Here is a 19678-nt window from a genome sequence, read left to right as displayed (position 1 = left end):
AAACATATCACAATGCCCGACTTATCATTACAATAACAAAAAAGAGTATGCATTAAAACATATCACCATGCCCGACTCATCATTACAATAACACAAAAGAGTATGCATTAAAACACATCACCATGCCCGACTTCTCATTACAATAACACAAAAGAGTATGCATTAAAACATATCACAATGCCCGACTTATCATTACAATAACACAAAAGAGTATGCATTAAAACATATCACAATGCCCGACTTATCATTACAATAACACAAAAGAGTATGCATTAAAACATATCACAATGCCCGACTCATCATTACAATAACACAAAAGAGTATGCATTAAAACATATCACAATGCCCGACTTATCATTACAATTAACACAAAAAGAGTATGCATTAAAACATATCACCATGCCCGACTTATCATTACAATAACACAAAAGAGTATGCATTAAAACACATCACCATGCCCGACTTATCATTACAATAACACAAAAGAGTATGCATTAAAACATATCACAATGCCCGACTCATCATTACAATAACACAAAAGAGTATGCATTAAAACACATCACGATGCCCGACTTATCATTACAATAACACAAAAGAGTATGCATTAAAACATATCACGATGCCCGACTTATCATTACAATAACACAAAAGAGTATGCATTAAAACACATCACCATGCCCGACTTATCATTACAATAACACAAAAGAGTATGCATTAAAACACATCACCATGCCGACTTATCATTACAATAACACAAAAGAGTATGCATTAAAACACATCACAATGCCCGACTCATCATTACAATAACACAAAAGAGTATGCATTAAAACACATCACGATGCCCGACTTATCATTACAATAACACAAAAGAGTATGCATTAAAACATATCACGATGCCCGACTTATCATTACAATAACACAAAAGAGTATGCATTAAAACATATCACCATGCCCGACTTATCATTACAATAACACAAAAGAGTATGCATTAAAACACATCACAATGCCCGACTCATCATTACAATAACACAAAAGAGTATGCATTAAAACACATCACCATGCCCGACTTATCATTACAATAACACAAAAGAGTATGCATTAAAACACATCACAATGCCCGACTCATCATTACAATAACACAAAAGAGTATGCATTAAAACACATCACCATGCCCGACTTATCATTACAATAACACAAAAGAGTATGCATTAAAACACATCACAATGCCCGACTCATCATTACAATAACACAAAAGAGTATGCATTAAAACACATCACCATGCCCGACTTATCATTACAATAACACAAAAGAGTATGCATTAAAACATATCACGATGCCCGACTTATCATTACAATAACACAAAAGAGTATGCATTAAAACACATCACAATGCCCGACTCATCATTACAATAACACAAAAGAGTATGCATTAAAACATATCACGATGCCCGACTCATCATTACAATAACACAAAAGAGTATGCATTAAAACATATCACGATGCCGGACTTATCATTACAATAACACAAAAGAGTATGCATTAAAACACATCACAATGCCCGACTCATCATCACAATAACACAAAAGAGTATGCATTAAAACACATCACCATGCCCGACTTATCATTACAATAACACAAAAGAGTATGCATTAAAACACATCACCATGCCCGACTTATCATTACAATAACACAAAAGAGTATGCATTAAAACATATCACAATGCCCGACTCATCATTACAATAACACAAAAGAGTATGCATTAAAACACATCACGATGCCCGACTTATCATTACAATAACACAAAAGAGTATGCATTAAAACATATCACGATGCCCGACTTATCATTACAATAACACAAAAGAGTATGCATTAAAACACATCACCATGCCCGACTTATCATTACAATAACACAAAAGAGTATGCATTAAAACACATCACCATGCCCGACTTATCATTACAATAACACAAAAGAGTATGCATTAAAACACATCACCATGCCCGACTCATCATTACAATAACACAAAAGAGTATGCATTAAAACATATCACAATGCCCGACTTATCATTACAATAACAAAAAAGAGTATGCATTAAAACATATCACCATGCCCGACTCATCATTACAATAACACAAAAGAGTATGCATTAAAACAGATCACCATGCCCGACTTATCATTACAATAACACAAAAGAGTATGCATTAAAACATATCACAATGCCCGACTTATCATTACAATAACACAAAAGAGTATGCATTAAAACATATCACAATGCCCGACATATCATTACAATAACACAAAAGAGTATGCATTAAAACATATCACAATGCCCGACTCATCATTACAATAACACAAAAGAGTATGCATTAAAACATATCACAATGCCCGACTTATCATTACAATAACACAAAAGAGTATGCATTAAAACATATCACCATGCCCGACTTATCATTACAATAACACAAAAGAGTATGCATTAAAACACATCACCATGCCCGACTTATCATTACAATAACACAAAAGAGTATGCATTAAAACATATCACAATGCCCGACTCATCATTACAATAACACAAAAGAGTATGCATTAAAACACATCACGATGCCCGACTTATCATTACAATAACACAAAAGAGTATGCATTAAAACATATCACGATGCCCGACTTATCATTACAATAACACAAAAGAGTATGCATTAAAACACATCACGATGCCCGACTTATCATTACAATAACACAAAAGAGTATGCATTAAAACACATCACCATGCCCGACTTATCATTACAATAACACAAAAGAGTATGCATTAAAACACATCACAATGCCCGACTCATCATTACAATAACACAAAAGAGTATGCATTAAAACACATCACGATGCCCGACTTATCATTACAATAACACAAAAGAGTATGCATTAAAACATATCACGATGCCCGACTTATCATTACAATAACACAAAAGAGTATGCATTAAAACATATCACCATGCCCGACTTATCATTACAATAACACAAAAGAGTATGCATTAAAACACATCACAATGCCCGACTCATCATTACAATAACACAAAAGAGTATGCATTAAAACACATCACCATGCCCGACTTATCATTACAATAACACAAAAGAGTATGCATTAAAACACATCACAATGCCCGACTCATCATTACAATAACACAAAAGAGTATGCATTAAAACACATCACCATGCCCGACTTATCATTACAATAACACAAAAGAGTATGCATTAAAACACATCACAATGCCCGACTCATCATTACAATAACACAAAAGAGTATGCATTAAAACACATCACCATGCCCGACTTATCATTACAATAACACAAAAGAGTATGCATTAAAACATATCACGATGCCCGACTTATCATTACAATAACACAAAAGAGTATGCATTAAAACATATCACCATGCCCGACTTATCATTACAATAACACAAAAGAGTATGCATTAAAACACATCACAATGCCCGACTCATCATTACAATAACACAAAAGAGTATGCATTAAAACATATCACAATGCCCGACTCATCATTACAATAACACAAAAGAGTATGCATTAAAACACATCACCATGCCCGACTCATCATTACAATAACACAAAAGAGTATGCATTAAAACATATCACGATGCCCGACTTATCATTACAATAACACAAAAGAGTATGCATTAAAACACATCACCATGCCCGACTCATCATTACAATAACACAAAAGAGTATGCATTAAAACAAATCACCTTGCCCGACTCATCATTACAATAACACAAAAGAGTATGCATTAAAACATATCACGATGCCCGACTTATCATTACAATAACACAAAAGAGTATGCATTAAACACATCACCATGCCCGACTCATCATTACAATAACACAAAAGAGTATGCATTAAAACAAATCACCATGCCCGACTCATCATTACAATAACACAAAAGAGTATGCATTAAAACACATCACAATGCCCGACTCATCATTACAATAACACAAAAGAGTATGCATTAAAACAAATCACCATGCCCGACTTATCATTACAATAACACAAAAGAGTATGCATTAAAACATATCACCATGCCCGACTTATCATTACAATAACACAAAAGAGTATGCATTAAAACATATCACAATGCCCGACTCATCATTACAATAACACAAAAGAGTATGCATTAAAACATATCACGATGCCCGACTTATCATTACAATAACACAAAAGAGTATGCATTAAAACACATCACAATGCCCGACTCATCATTACAATAACACAAAAGAGTATGCATTAAAACACATCACGATGCCCGACTTATCATTACAATAACACAAAAGAGTATGCATTAAAACATATCACGATGCCCGACTTATCATTACAATAACACAAAAGAGTATGCATTAAAACACATCACAATGCCCGACTCATCATTACAATAACACAAAAGAATATGCATTAAAACACATCACCATGCCCGACTTATCATTACAATAACACAAAAGAGTATGCATTAAAACACATCACAATGCCCGACTCATCATTACAATAACACAAAAGAGTATGCATTAAAACATATCACCATGCCCGACTCATCATTACAATAACACAAAAGAGTATGCATTAAAACACATCACAATGCCCGACTCATCATTACAAAAACACAAAAGAGTATGCATTAAAACACATCACCATGCCCGACTTATCATTACAATAACACAAAAGAGTATGCATTAAAACACATCACAATGCCCGACTCATCATTACAATAACACAAAAGAGTATGCATTAAAACACATCACCATGCCCGACTTATCATTACAATAACACAAAAGAGTATGCATTAAAACACATCACGATGACCGACTCATCATTACAATAACACAAAAGAGTATGCATTAAAACAAATCACCATGCCCGACTTATCATTACAATAACACAAAAGAGTATGCATTAAAACATATCACAATGCCCGACTCATCATTACAATAACACAAAAGAGTATGCATTAAAACACATCACAATGCCCGACTCATCATTACAATAACACAAAAGAGTATGCATTAAAACACATCACCATGCCCGACTTATCATTACAATAACACAAAAGAGTATGCATTAAAACACATCACCATGCCCGACTTATCATTACAATAACACAAAAGAGTATGCATTAAAACATATCACCATGCCCGACTTATCATTACAATAACACAAAAGAGTATGCATTAAAACATATCACCATGCCCGACTTATCATTACAATAACACAAAAGAGTATGCATTAAAACATATCATCATGCCCGACTTATCATTACAATAACACAAAAAGAGTATGCATTAAAACACATCACAATGCCCGACTCATCATTACAATAACACAAAAGAGTATGCATTAAAACATATCACCATGCCCGACTTATCATTACAATAACACAAAAGAGTATGCATTAAAACATATCACCATGCCCGACTCTGAATTATCATTACAATAACACAAAAGAGTATGCATTAAAACACATCACGATGCCCGACTTATCATTACAATAACACAAAAGAGTATGCATTAAAACATATCACAATGCCCGACTTATCATTACAATAACACAAAAGAGTATGCATTAAAACATATCACAATGCCCGACTTATCATTACAATAACACAAAAGAGTATGCATTAAAACACATCACAATGCCCGACTCATCATTACAATAACACAAAAGAGTATGCATTAAAACAAATCACCATGCCCGACTCATCATTACAATAACACAAAAGAGTATGCATTAAAACACATCACCATGCCCGACTCATCATTACAATAACACAAAAGAGTATGCATTAAAACACATCACGATGCCCGACTTATCATTACAATAACACAAAAGAGTATGCATTAAAACATATCACGATGCCCGACTTATCATTACAATAACACAAAAGAGTATGCATTAAAACACATCACCATGCCCGACTTATCATTACAATAACACAAAAGAGTATGCATTAAAACACATCACCATGCCCGACTCATCATTACAATAACACAAAAGAGTATGCATTAAAACATATCACCATGCCCGACTTATCATTACAATAACACAAAAGAGTATGCATTAAAACACATCACCATGCCCGACTTATCATTACAATAACACAAAAGAGTATGCATTAAAACATATCACAATGCCCGACTCATCATTACAATAACACAAAAGAGTATGCATTAAAACACATCACGATGCCCGACTTATCATTACAATAACACAAAAGAGTATGCATTAAAACATATCACAATGCCCGACTTATCATTACAATAACACAAAAGAGTATGCATTAAAACAAATCACCATGCCCGACTCATCATTACAATAACACAAAAGAGTATGCATTAAAACATGTCACCATGCCCGACTTATCATTACAATAACACAAAAGAGTATGCATTAAAACACATCACAATGCCCGACTCATCATTACAATAACACAAAAGAGTATGCATTAAAACAAATCACCATGCCCGACTCATCATTACAATAACACAAAAGAGTATGCATTAAAACACATCACCATGCCCGACTCATCATTACAATAACACAAAAGAGTATGCATTAAAACACATCACCATGCCCGACTTATCATTACAATAACACAAAAGAGTATGCATTAAAACATATCACAATGCCCGACTCATCATTACAATAACACAAAAGAGTTTGCATTAAAACATATCACAATGCCCGACTCATCATTACAATAACACAAAAGAGTATGCATTAAAACACATCACCATGCCCGACTTATCATTACAATAACACAAAAGAGTATGCATTAAAACATATCACAATGCCCGACTCATCATTACAATAACACAAAAGAGTATGCATTAAAACACATCACCATGCCCGACTTATCATTACAATAACACAAAAGAGTATGCATTAAAACATATCACCATGCCCGACTTATCATTACAATAACACAAAAGAGTATGCATTAAAACACATCACAATGCCCGACTCATCATTACAATAACACAAAAGAGTATGCATTAAAACATATCACGATGCCCGACTCATCATTACAATAACACAAAAGAGTATGCATTAAAACATATCACGATGCCGGACTTATCATTACAATAACACAAAAGAGTATGCATTAAAACACATCACAATGCCCGACTCATCATTACAATAACACAAAAGAGTATGCATTAAAACACATCACCATGCCCGACTTATCATTACAATAACACAAAAGAGTATGCATTAAAACACATCACCATGCCCGACTTATCATTACAATAACACAAAAGAGTATGCATTAAAACATATCACAATGCCCGACTCATCATTACAATAACACAAAAGAGTATGCATTAAAACACATCACGATGCCCGACTTATCATTACAATAACATAAAAGAGTATGCATTAAAACATATCACGATGCCCGACTTATCATTACAATAACACAAAAGAGTATGCATTAAAACACATCACGATGCCCGACTTATCATTACAATAACACAAAAGAGTATGCATTAAAACACATCACCATGCCCGACTTATCATTACAATAACACAAAAGAGTATGCATTAAAACACATCACCATGCCCGACTCATCATTACAATAACACAAAAGAGTATGCATTAAAACATATCACAATGCCCGACTTATCATTACAATAACAAAAAAGAGTATGCATTAAAACATATCACCATGCCCGACTCATCATTACAATAACACAAAAGAGTATGCATTAAAACACATCACCATGCCCGACTTCTCATTACAATAACACAAAAGAGTATGCATTAAAACATATCACAATGCCCGACTTATCATTACAATAACACAAAAGAGTATGCATTAAAACATATCACAATGCCCGACTTATCATTACAATAACACAAAAGAGTATGCATTAAAACATATCACAATGCCCGACTCATCATTACAATAACACAAAAGAGTATGCATTAAAACATATCACAATGCCCGACTTATCATTACAATAACACAAAAGAGTATGCATTAAAACATATCACCATGCCCGACTTATCATTACAATAACACAAAAGACTATGCATTAAAACACATCACCATGCCCGACTTATCATTACAATAACACAAAAGAGTATGCATTAAAACATATCACAATGCCCGACTCATCATTACAATAACACAAAAGAGTATGCATTAAAACACATCACGATGCCCGACTTATCATTACAATAACACAAAAGAGTATGCATTAAAACATATCACGATGCCCGACTTATCATTACAATAACACAAAAGAGTATGCATTAAAACACATCACCATGCCCGACTTATCATTACAATAACACAAAAGAGTATGCATTAAAACACATCACCATGCCCGACTTATCATTACAATAACACAAAAGAGTATGCATTAAAACACATCACAATGCCCGACTCATCATTACAATAACACAAAAGAGTATGCATTAAAACACATCACGATGCCCGACTTATCATTACAATAACACAAAAGAGTATGCATTAAAACATATCACGATGCCCGACTTATCATTACAATAACACAAAAGAGTATGCATTAAAACATATCACCATGCCCGACTTATCATTACAATAACACAAAAGAGTATGCATTAAAACACATCACAATGCCCGACTCATCATTACAATAACACAAAAGAGTATGCATTAAAACACATCACCATGCCCGACTTATCATTACAATAACACAAAAGAGTATGCATTAAAACACATCACAATGCCCGACTCATCATTACAATAACACAAAAGAGTATGCATTAAAACACATCACCATGCCCGACTTATCATTACAATAACACAAAAGAGTATGCATTAAAACACATCACAATGCCCGACTCATCATTACAATAACACAAAAGAGTATGCATTAAAACACATCACCATGCCCGACTTATCATTACAATAACACAAAAGAGTATGCATTAAAACATATCACGATGCCCGACTTATCATTACAATAACACAAAAGAGTATGCATTAAAACACATCACAATGCCCGACTCATCATTACAATAACACAAAAGAGTATGCATTAAAACATATCACGATGCCCGATTCATCATTACAATAACACAAAAGAGTATGCATTAAAACATATCACGATGCCGGACTTATCATTACAATAACACAAAAGAGTATGCATTAAAACACATCACAATGCCCGACTCATCATTACAATAACACAAAAGAGTATGCATTAAAACACATCACCATGCCCGACTTATCATTACAATAACACAAAAGAGTATGCATTAAAACACATCACCATGCCCGACTTATCATTACAATAACACAAAAGAGTATGCATTAAAACATATCACAATGCCCGACTCATCATTACAATAACACAAAAGAGTATGCATTAAAACACATCACGATGCCCGACTTATCATTACAATAACACAAAAGAGTATGCATTAAAACATATCACGATGCCCGACTTATCATTACAATAACACAAAAGAGTATGCATTAAAACACATCACCATGCCCGACTTATCATTACAATAACACAAAAGAGTATGCATTAAAACACATCACCATGCCCGACTTATCATTACAATAACACAAAAGAGTATGCATTAAAACACATCACCATGCCCGACTCATCATTACAATAACACAAAAGAGTATGCATTAAAACATATCACAATGCCCGACTTATCATTACAATAAGAAAAAAGAGTATGCATTAAAACATATCACCATGCCCGACTCATCATTACAATAACACAAAAGAGTATGCATTAAAACACATCACCATGCCCGACTTATCATTACAATAACACAAAAGAGTATGCATTAAAACATATCACAATGCCCGACTTATCATTACAATAACACAAAAGAGTATGCATTAAAACATATCACAATGCCCGACATATCATTACAATAACACAAAAGAGTATGCATTAAAACATATCACAATGCCCGACTCATCATTACAATAACACAAAAGAGTATGCATTAAAACATATCACAATGCCCGACTTATCATTACAATAACACAAAAGAGTATGCATTAAAACATATCACCATGCCCGACTTATCATTACAATAACACAAAAGAGTATGCATTAAAACACATCACCATGCCCGACTTATCATTACAATAACACAAAAGAGTATGCATTAAAACATATCACAATGCCCGACTCATCATTACAATAACACAAAAGAGTATGCATTAAAACACATCACGATGCCCGACTTATCATTACAATAACACAAAAGAGTATGCATTAAAACATATCACGATGCCCGACTTATCATTACAATAACACAAAAGAGTATGCATTAAAACACATCACGATGCCCGACTTATCATTACAATAACACAAAAGAGTATGCATTAAAACACATCACCATGCCCGACTTATCATTACAATAACACAAAAGAGTATGCATTAAAACACATCACAATGCCCGACTCATCATTACAATAACACAAAAGAGTATGCATTAAAACACATCACGATGCCCGACTTATCATTACAATAACACAAAAGAGTATGCATTAAAACATATCACGATGCCCGACTTATCATTACAATAACACAAAAGAGTATGCATTAAAACATATCACCATGCCCGACTTATCATTACAATAACACAAAAGAGTATGCATTAAAACACATCACAATGCCCGACTCATCATTACAATAACACAAAAGAGTATGCATTAAAACACATCACCATGCCCGACTTATCATTACAATAACACAAAAGAGTATGCATTAAAACACATCACAATGCCCGACTCATCATTACAATAACACAAAAGAGTATGCATTAAAACACATCACCATGCCCGACTTATCATTACAATAACACAAAAGAGTATGCATTAAAACACATCACAATGCCCGACTCATCATTACAATAACACAAAAGAGTATGCATTAAAACACATCACCATGCCCGACTTATCATTACAATTTCACAAAAGAGTATGCATTAAAACATATCACGATGCCCGACTTATCATTACAATAACACAAAAGAGTATGCATTAAAACATATCACCATGCCCGACTTATCATTACAATAACACAAAAGAGTATGCATTAAAACACATCACAATGCCCGACTCATCATTAGAATAACACAAAAGAGTATGCATTAAAACATATCACAATGCCCGACTCATCATTACAATAACACAAAAGAGTATGCATTAAAACACATCACCATGCCCGACTCATCATTACAATAACACAAAAGAGTATGCATTAAAACATATCACGATGCCCGACTTATCATTACAATAACACAAAAGAGTATGCATTAAAACACATCACCATGCCCGACTCATCATTACAATAACACAAAAGAGTATGCATTAAAACAAATCACCATGCCCGACTCATCATTACAATAACACAAAAGAGTATGCATTAAAACATATCACGATGCCCGACTTATCATTACAATAACACAAAAGAGTATGCATTAAAACACATCACCATGCCCGACTCATCATTACAATAACACAAAAGAGTATGCATTAAAACAAATCACCATGCCCGACTCATCATTACAATAACACAAAAGAGTATGCATTAAAACACATCACCATGCCCGACTCATCATTACAATAACACAAAAGAGTATGCATTAAAACAAATCACCATGCCCGACTTATCATTACAATAACACAAAAGAGTATGCATTAAAACATATCACCATGCCCGACTTATCATTACAATAACACAAAAGAGTATGCATTAAAACATATCACAATGCCCGACTCATCATTACAATAACACAAAAGAGTATGCATTAAAACATATCACGATGCCCGACTTATCATTACAATAACACAAAAGAGTATGCATTAAAACACATCACAATGCCCGACTCATCATTACAATAACACAAAAGAGTATGCATTAAAACACATCACGATGCCCGACTTATCATTACAATAACACAAAAGAGTATGCATTAAAACATATCACGATGCCCGACTTATCATTACAATAACACAAAAGAGTATGCATTAAAACACATCACAATGCCCGACTCATCATTACAATAACACAAAAGAATATGCATTAAAACACATCACCATGCCCGACTTATCATTACAATAACACAAAAGAGTATGCATTAAAACACATCACAATGCCCGACTCATCATTACAATAACACAAAAGAGTATGCATTAAAACATATCACCATGCCCGACTCATCATTACAATAACACAAAAGAGTATGCATTAAAACACATCACAATGCCCGACTCATCATTACAATAACACAAAAGAGTATGCATTAAAACACATCACCATGCCCGACTTATCATTACAATAACACAAAAGAGTATGCATTAAAACACATCACAATGCCCGACTCATCATTACAATAACACAAAAGAGTATGCATTAAAACACATCACCATGCCCGACTTATCATTACAATAACACAAAAGAGTATGCATTAAAACACATCACGATGCCCGACTCATCATTACAATAACACAAAAGAGTATGCATTAAAACAAATCTCCATGCCCGACTTATCATTACAATAACACAAAAGAGTATGCATTAAAACATATCACAATGCCCGACTCATCATTACAATAACACAAAAGAGTATGCATTAAAACACATCACCATGCCCGACTTATCATTACAATAACACAAAAGAGTATGCATTAAAACACATCACAATGCCCGACTCATCATTACAATAACACAAAAGAGTATGCATTAAAACACATCACCATGCCCGACTTATCATTACAATAACACAAAAGAGTATGCATTAAAACACATCACCATGCCCGACTTATCATTACAATAACACAAAAGAGTATGCATTAAAACATATCACCATGCCCGACTTATCATTACAATAACACAAAAGAGTATGCATTAAAACATATCACCATGCCCGACTTATCATTACAATAACACAAAAGAGTATGCATTAAAACACATCACAATGCCCGACTCATCATTACAATAACACAAAAGAGTATGCATTAAAACACATCACCATGCCCGACTTATCATTACAATAACACAAAAGAGTATTCATTGAAACAAATCACCATGCCCGACTTATCATTACAATAACACAAAAGAGTATGCATTAAAACATATCACAATGCCCGACTCATCATTACAATAACACAAAAGAGTATGCATTAAAACACATCACCATGCCCGACTTATCATTACAATAACACAAAAGAGTATGCATTAAAACACATCACAATGCCCGACTCATCATTACAATAACACAAAAGAGTATGCATTAAAACACATCACCATGCCCGACTTATCATTACAATAACACAAAAGAGTATGCATTAAAACACATCACCATGCCCGACTTATCATTACAATAACACAAAAGAGTATGCATTAAAACATATCACCATGCCCGACTTATCATTACAATAACACAAAAGAGTATGCATTAAAACATATCACCATGCCCGACTTATCATTACAATAACACAAAAGAGTATGCATTAAAACATATCACCATGCCCGACTTATCATTACAATAACACAAAAGAGTATGCATTAAAACACATCACAATCCCCGACTCATCATTACAATAACACAAAAGAGTATGCATTAAAACATATCACCATGCCCGACTTATCATTACAATAACACAAAAGAGTATGCATTAAAACATATCACCATGCCCGACTCTGAATTATCATTACAATAACACAAAAGAGTATGCATTAAAACACATCACGATGCCCGACTTATCATTACAATAACACAAAAGAGTATGCATTAAAACATATCACCATGCCCGACTTATCATTACAATAACACAAAAGAGTATGCATTAAAACATATCACGATGCCCGACTTATCATTCCAATAACACAAAAGAGTATGCATTAAAACACATCACCATGCCCGACTTATCATTACAATAACACAAAAGAGTATGCATTAAAACACATCATCATGCCCGACTTATCATTACAATAACACAAAAGAGTATGCATTAAAACACATCACCATGCCCGACTCATCATTACAATAACACAAAAGAGTATGCATTAAAACACATCACAATGCCCGACTCATCATTACAATAACACAAAAGAGTATGCATTAAAACACATCACCATGCCCTACTTATCATTACAATAACACAAAAGAGTATGCATTAAAACATATCACGATGCCCGACTTATCAGTACAATAACACAAAAGAGTATGCATTAAAACACATCACCATGCCCGACTTATCATTACAATAACACAAAAGAGTATGCATTAAAACACATCACAATGCCCGACTCATCATTACAATAACACAAAAGAGTATGCATTAAAACATATCACGATGCCCGACTTATCATTACAATAACACAAAAGAGTATGCATTAAAACATATCACCATGCCCGACTCATCATTACAATAACAGAAGAGTATGCATTAAAACATATCACCATGCCCGACTTATCATTACAATAACACAAAAGAGTATGCATTAAAACATATCAGAATCCGCGACTCATCATTACAAGAACACAAAAGAGTATGCATTAAAACACATCACAATGCCCGACTCATCATTACAATAACACAAAAGGGTATGCATTAAAACACATCACCATGCCCGACTTATCATTACAATAACACAAAAGAGTATGCATTAAAACATATCACGATGCCCGACTTATCATTACAATAACACAAAAGAGTATGCATTAAAACACATCACCATGCCCGACTTCTCATTACAATAACACAAAAGAGTATGCATCAAAACACATCACAATGCCCGACTCATCATTACAATAACACAAAAGAGTATGCATTAAAACATATCACGATGCCCGACTTATCATTACAATAACACAAAAGAGTATGCATTAAAACATATCACCATGCCCGACTTATCATTACAATAACACAAGAGTATGCATTAAAACATATCACCATGCCCGACTTATCATTACAATAACACAAAAGAGTATGCATTAAAACATATCACGATGCCCGACATATCATTACAATAACACAAAAGAGTATGCATTAAAACATATCACCATGCCCGACTTATCATTACAATAACACAAAAGAGTATGCATTAAAACATATCACGATGCCCGACTTATCATTACAATAACACAAAAGAGTATGCATTCAAACACATCACCATGCCCGACTTATCATTACAATAACACAAAAGAGTATGCATTAAAACATATCACGATGCCCGACTTATCATTACAATAACACAAAAGAGTGTGCATTAAAACACATCACCATGCCCGACTTATCATTACAATAACACAAAAGAGTATGCATTAAAACACATCACCATGCCCGACTTATCATTACAATAACACAAAAGAGTATGCATTAAAACACATCACAATGCCCGACTCATCATTACAATAACACAAAAGAGTATGCATTAAAACATATCACCATGCCCGACTCATCATTACAATAACACAAAAGAGTATGCATTAAAACACATCACCATGCCCGACTTATCATTACAATAACACAAAAGAGTATGCATTAAAACATATCACGATGCCCGACTTATCATTACAATAACACAAAAGAGTATGCATTAAAACACATCACCATGCCCGACTCATCATTACAATAACACAAAAGAGTATGCATTAAAACATATCACCATGCCCGACTCATCATTACAATAACACAAAAGAGTATGCATTAAAAAACATCACCATGCCCGACTTATCATTACAATAACACAAAAGAGTATGCATTAAAACATATCACGATGCCCGACTTATCATTACAATAACACAAAAGAGTATGCATTAAAACACATCACCATGCCCGACTTATCATTACAATAACACAAAAGAGTATGCATTAAAACACATCACAATGCCCGACTCATCATTACAATAACACAAAAGAGTATGCATTAAAACACATCACAATGCCCGACTCATCATTACAATAACACAAAAGAGTATGCATTAAAACATATCACGAAACCGACTTATCATTACAATAACACAAAAGAGTATGCATTAAAACACATCACCATGCCCGACTTATCATTACAATAACACAAAAGAGTATGCATTAAAACATATCACGATGCCCGACTTATCATTACAATAACACAAAAGAGTATGCATTAAAACACATCACAATGCCCGACTCATCATTACAATAACACAAAAGAGTATGCATTAAAACATATCACGATGCCCGACTTATCATTACAATAACACAAAAGAGTATGCATTAAAACACATCACCATGCCCGACTTATCATTACAATAACACAAAAGAGTATGCATTAAAACAGATCACAATGCCCGACTCATCATTACAATAACACAAAAGAGTATGCATTAAAACACATCACCATGCCCGACTTATCATTACAATAGAACAAAAGAGTATGCATTAAAACATATCACAATGCCCGACTTATCATTACAATAACACAAAAGAGTATGCATTAAAACATATCACGATGCCCGTCTTATCATTACAATAACACAAAAGAGTATGCATTAAAACATATCACGATGCCCGACTCATCATTACAATAACACAAAAGAGTATGCATTAAAACATATCACCATGCCCGACTTATCATTACAATAACACAAAAGAGTATGCATTAAAACACATCACCATGCCCGACTTATCATTACAATAACACAAAAGAGTATGCATTAAAACACATCACCATGCCCGACTCATCATTACAATAACACAAAAGAGTATGCATTAAAACACATCACAATGCCCGACTTATCATTACAATAACACAAAAGAGTATGCATTAAAACACATCACAATGCCCGACTCATCATTACAATAACACAAAAGAGTATGCATTAAAACATATCACGATGCCCGACTTATCATTACAGTAACACAAAAGAGTATGCATTAAAACATATCACGATGCCCGACTCATCATTACAATAACACAAAAGAGCATGCATTAAAACACATCACAATGCCCGACTTATCATTACAATGACACAAAAGAGTATGCATTAAAACATATCACAATACCCGACTTATCATTACAATAACACAAAAGAGTATGCATTAAAACACATCACAATGCCCGACTCATCATTACAATAACACAAAAGAGTATGCATTAAAACACATCACCATGCCCGACTTATTATTACAATAACACAAAAGAGTATGCATTAAAACACATCACCATGCCCGACTTATCATTACAATAACACAAAAGAGTATGCATTAAAACATATCACAATACCCGACTTATCATTACAATAACACAAAAGAGTATGCATTAAAACATATCACGATGCCCGACTTATCATTACAATAACACAAAAGAGTATGCATTAAAACACATCACAATGCCCGACTCATCATTACAATAACACAAAAGAGTATGCATTAAAACATATCACAATGCCCGACTTATCATTACAATAACACAAAAGAGTATGCATTAAAACACATCACAATGCCCGACTCATCATTACAATAACACAAAAGAGTATGCATTAAAACATATCACGATGCCCGACTTATCATTACAGTAACACAAAAGAGTATGCATTAAAACATATCACGATGCCCGACTCATCATTACAATAACACAAAAGAGCATGCATTAAAACACATCACAATGCCCGACTTATCATTACAATGACACAAAAGAGTATGCATTAAAACATATCACAATACCCGACTTATCATTACAATAACACAAAAGAGTATGCATTAAAACACATCACAATGCCCGACTCATCATTACAATAACACAAAAGAGTATGCATTAAAACACATCACCATGCCCGACTTATTATTACAATAACACAAAAGAGTATGCATTAAAACACATCACCATGCCCGACTTATCATTACAATAACACAAAAGAGTATGCATTAAAACATATCACAATACCCGACTTATCATTACAATAACACAAAAGAGTATGCATTAAAACATATCACGATGCCCGACTTATCATTACAATAACACAAAAGAGTATGCATTAAAACACATCACAATGCCCGACTCATCATTACAATAACACAAAAGAGTATGCATTAAAACATATCACAATGCCCGACTTATCATTACAATAACACAAAAGAGTATGCATTAAAACACATCACAATGCCCGACTGATCATTACAATAACACAAAAGAGTATGCATTAAAACACATCACCATGCCCGACTTATCATTACAATAACACAAAAGAGTATGCATTAAAACATATCACAATACCCGACTTATCATTACAATAACATAAAAGAGTATGCATTAAAACATATCACGATGCCCGACTTATCATTACAATAACACAAAAGAGTATGCATTAAAACACATCACCATGCCCGACTTATCATTACAATAACACAAAAGAGTATGCATTAAAACATATCACAATGCCCGACTTATCATTACAATAACACAAAAGAGTATGCATTAAAACACATCACAATGCCCGACTCATCATTACAATAACACAAAAGAGTATGCATTAAAACATATCACGATGCCCGACTTATCATTACAATAACACAAAAGAGTATGCATTAAAACACATCACCATGCCCGACTTATCATTACAATAACACAAAAGAGTATGCATTAAAACAGATCACAATGCCCGACTTATCATTACAATAACACAAAAGAGTATGCATTAAAACATATCACGATGCCCGACTTATCATTACAATAACACAAAAGAGTATGCATTAAAACACATCACCATGCCCGACTTATCATTACAATAACACAAAAGAGTGTGCATTAAAACATATCACCATGCCCGACTTATCATTACAATAACACAAAAGAGTATGCATTAAAACATATCACGATGCCCGACTTATCATTACAATAACACAAAAGAGTATGCATTAAAACATATCACGATGCCCGACTTATCATTACAATAACACAAAAGAGTATGCATTAAAACACATCACAATGCCCGACTCATCATTACAATAACACAAAAGAGTATGCATTAAAACACATCACCATGCCCGACTTATCATTACAATAACACAAAAGAGTATGCATTAAAACATATCACGATGCCCGACTTATCATTACAATAACACAAAAGAGTATGCATTAAAACACATCACAATGCCCGACTCATCATTACAATAACACAAAAGAGTATGCATTAAAACATATCACGATGCCCGACTTATCATTACAATAACACAAAAGAGTATGCATTAAAACACATCACCATGCCCGACTTATCATTACAATAACACAAAAGAGTATGCATTAAAACAGATCACAATGCCCGACTCATCATTACAATAACACAAAAGAGTATGCATTAAAACACATCACCATGCCCGACTTATCATTACAATAACACAAAAGAGTATGCATTAAAACATATCACAATGCCCGACTTATCATTACAATAACACAAAAGAGTATGCATTAAAACATATCACGATGCCCGTCTTATCGTTACAATAACACAAAAGAGTATGCATTAAAACATATCACGATGCCCGTCTTATCATTACAATAACACAAAAGAGTATGCATTAAAACATATCACGATGCCCGACTCATCATTACAATAACACAAAAGAGTATGCATTAAAACATATCACCATGCCCGACTTATCATTACAATA

The sequence above is a fragment of the Sinohyriopsis cumingii genome, chromosome 9 (assembly GCF_028554795.1).
Source record: "Sinohyriopsis cumingii isolate HCF-2022 chromosome 9, ASM2855479v2, whole genome shotgun sequence".
NCBI classification, from domain to species: Eukaryota; Metazoa; Mollusca; class Bivalvia; order Unionida; family Unionidae; genus Sinohyriopsis; species Sinohyriopsis cumingii.
This window is presented reverse-complemented; position numbering follows the sequence as displayed.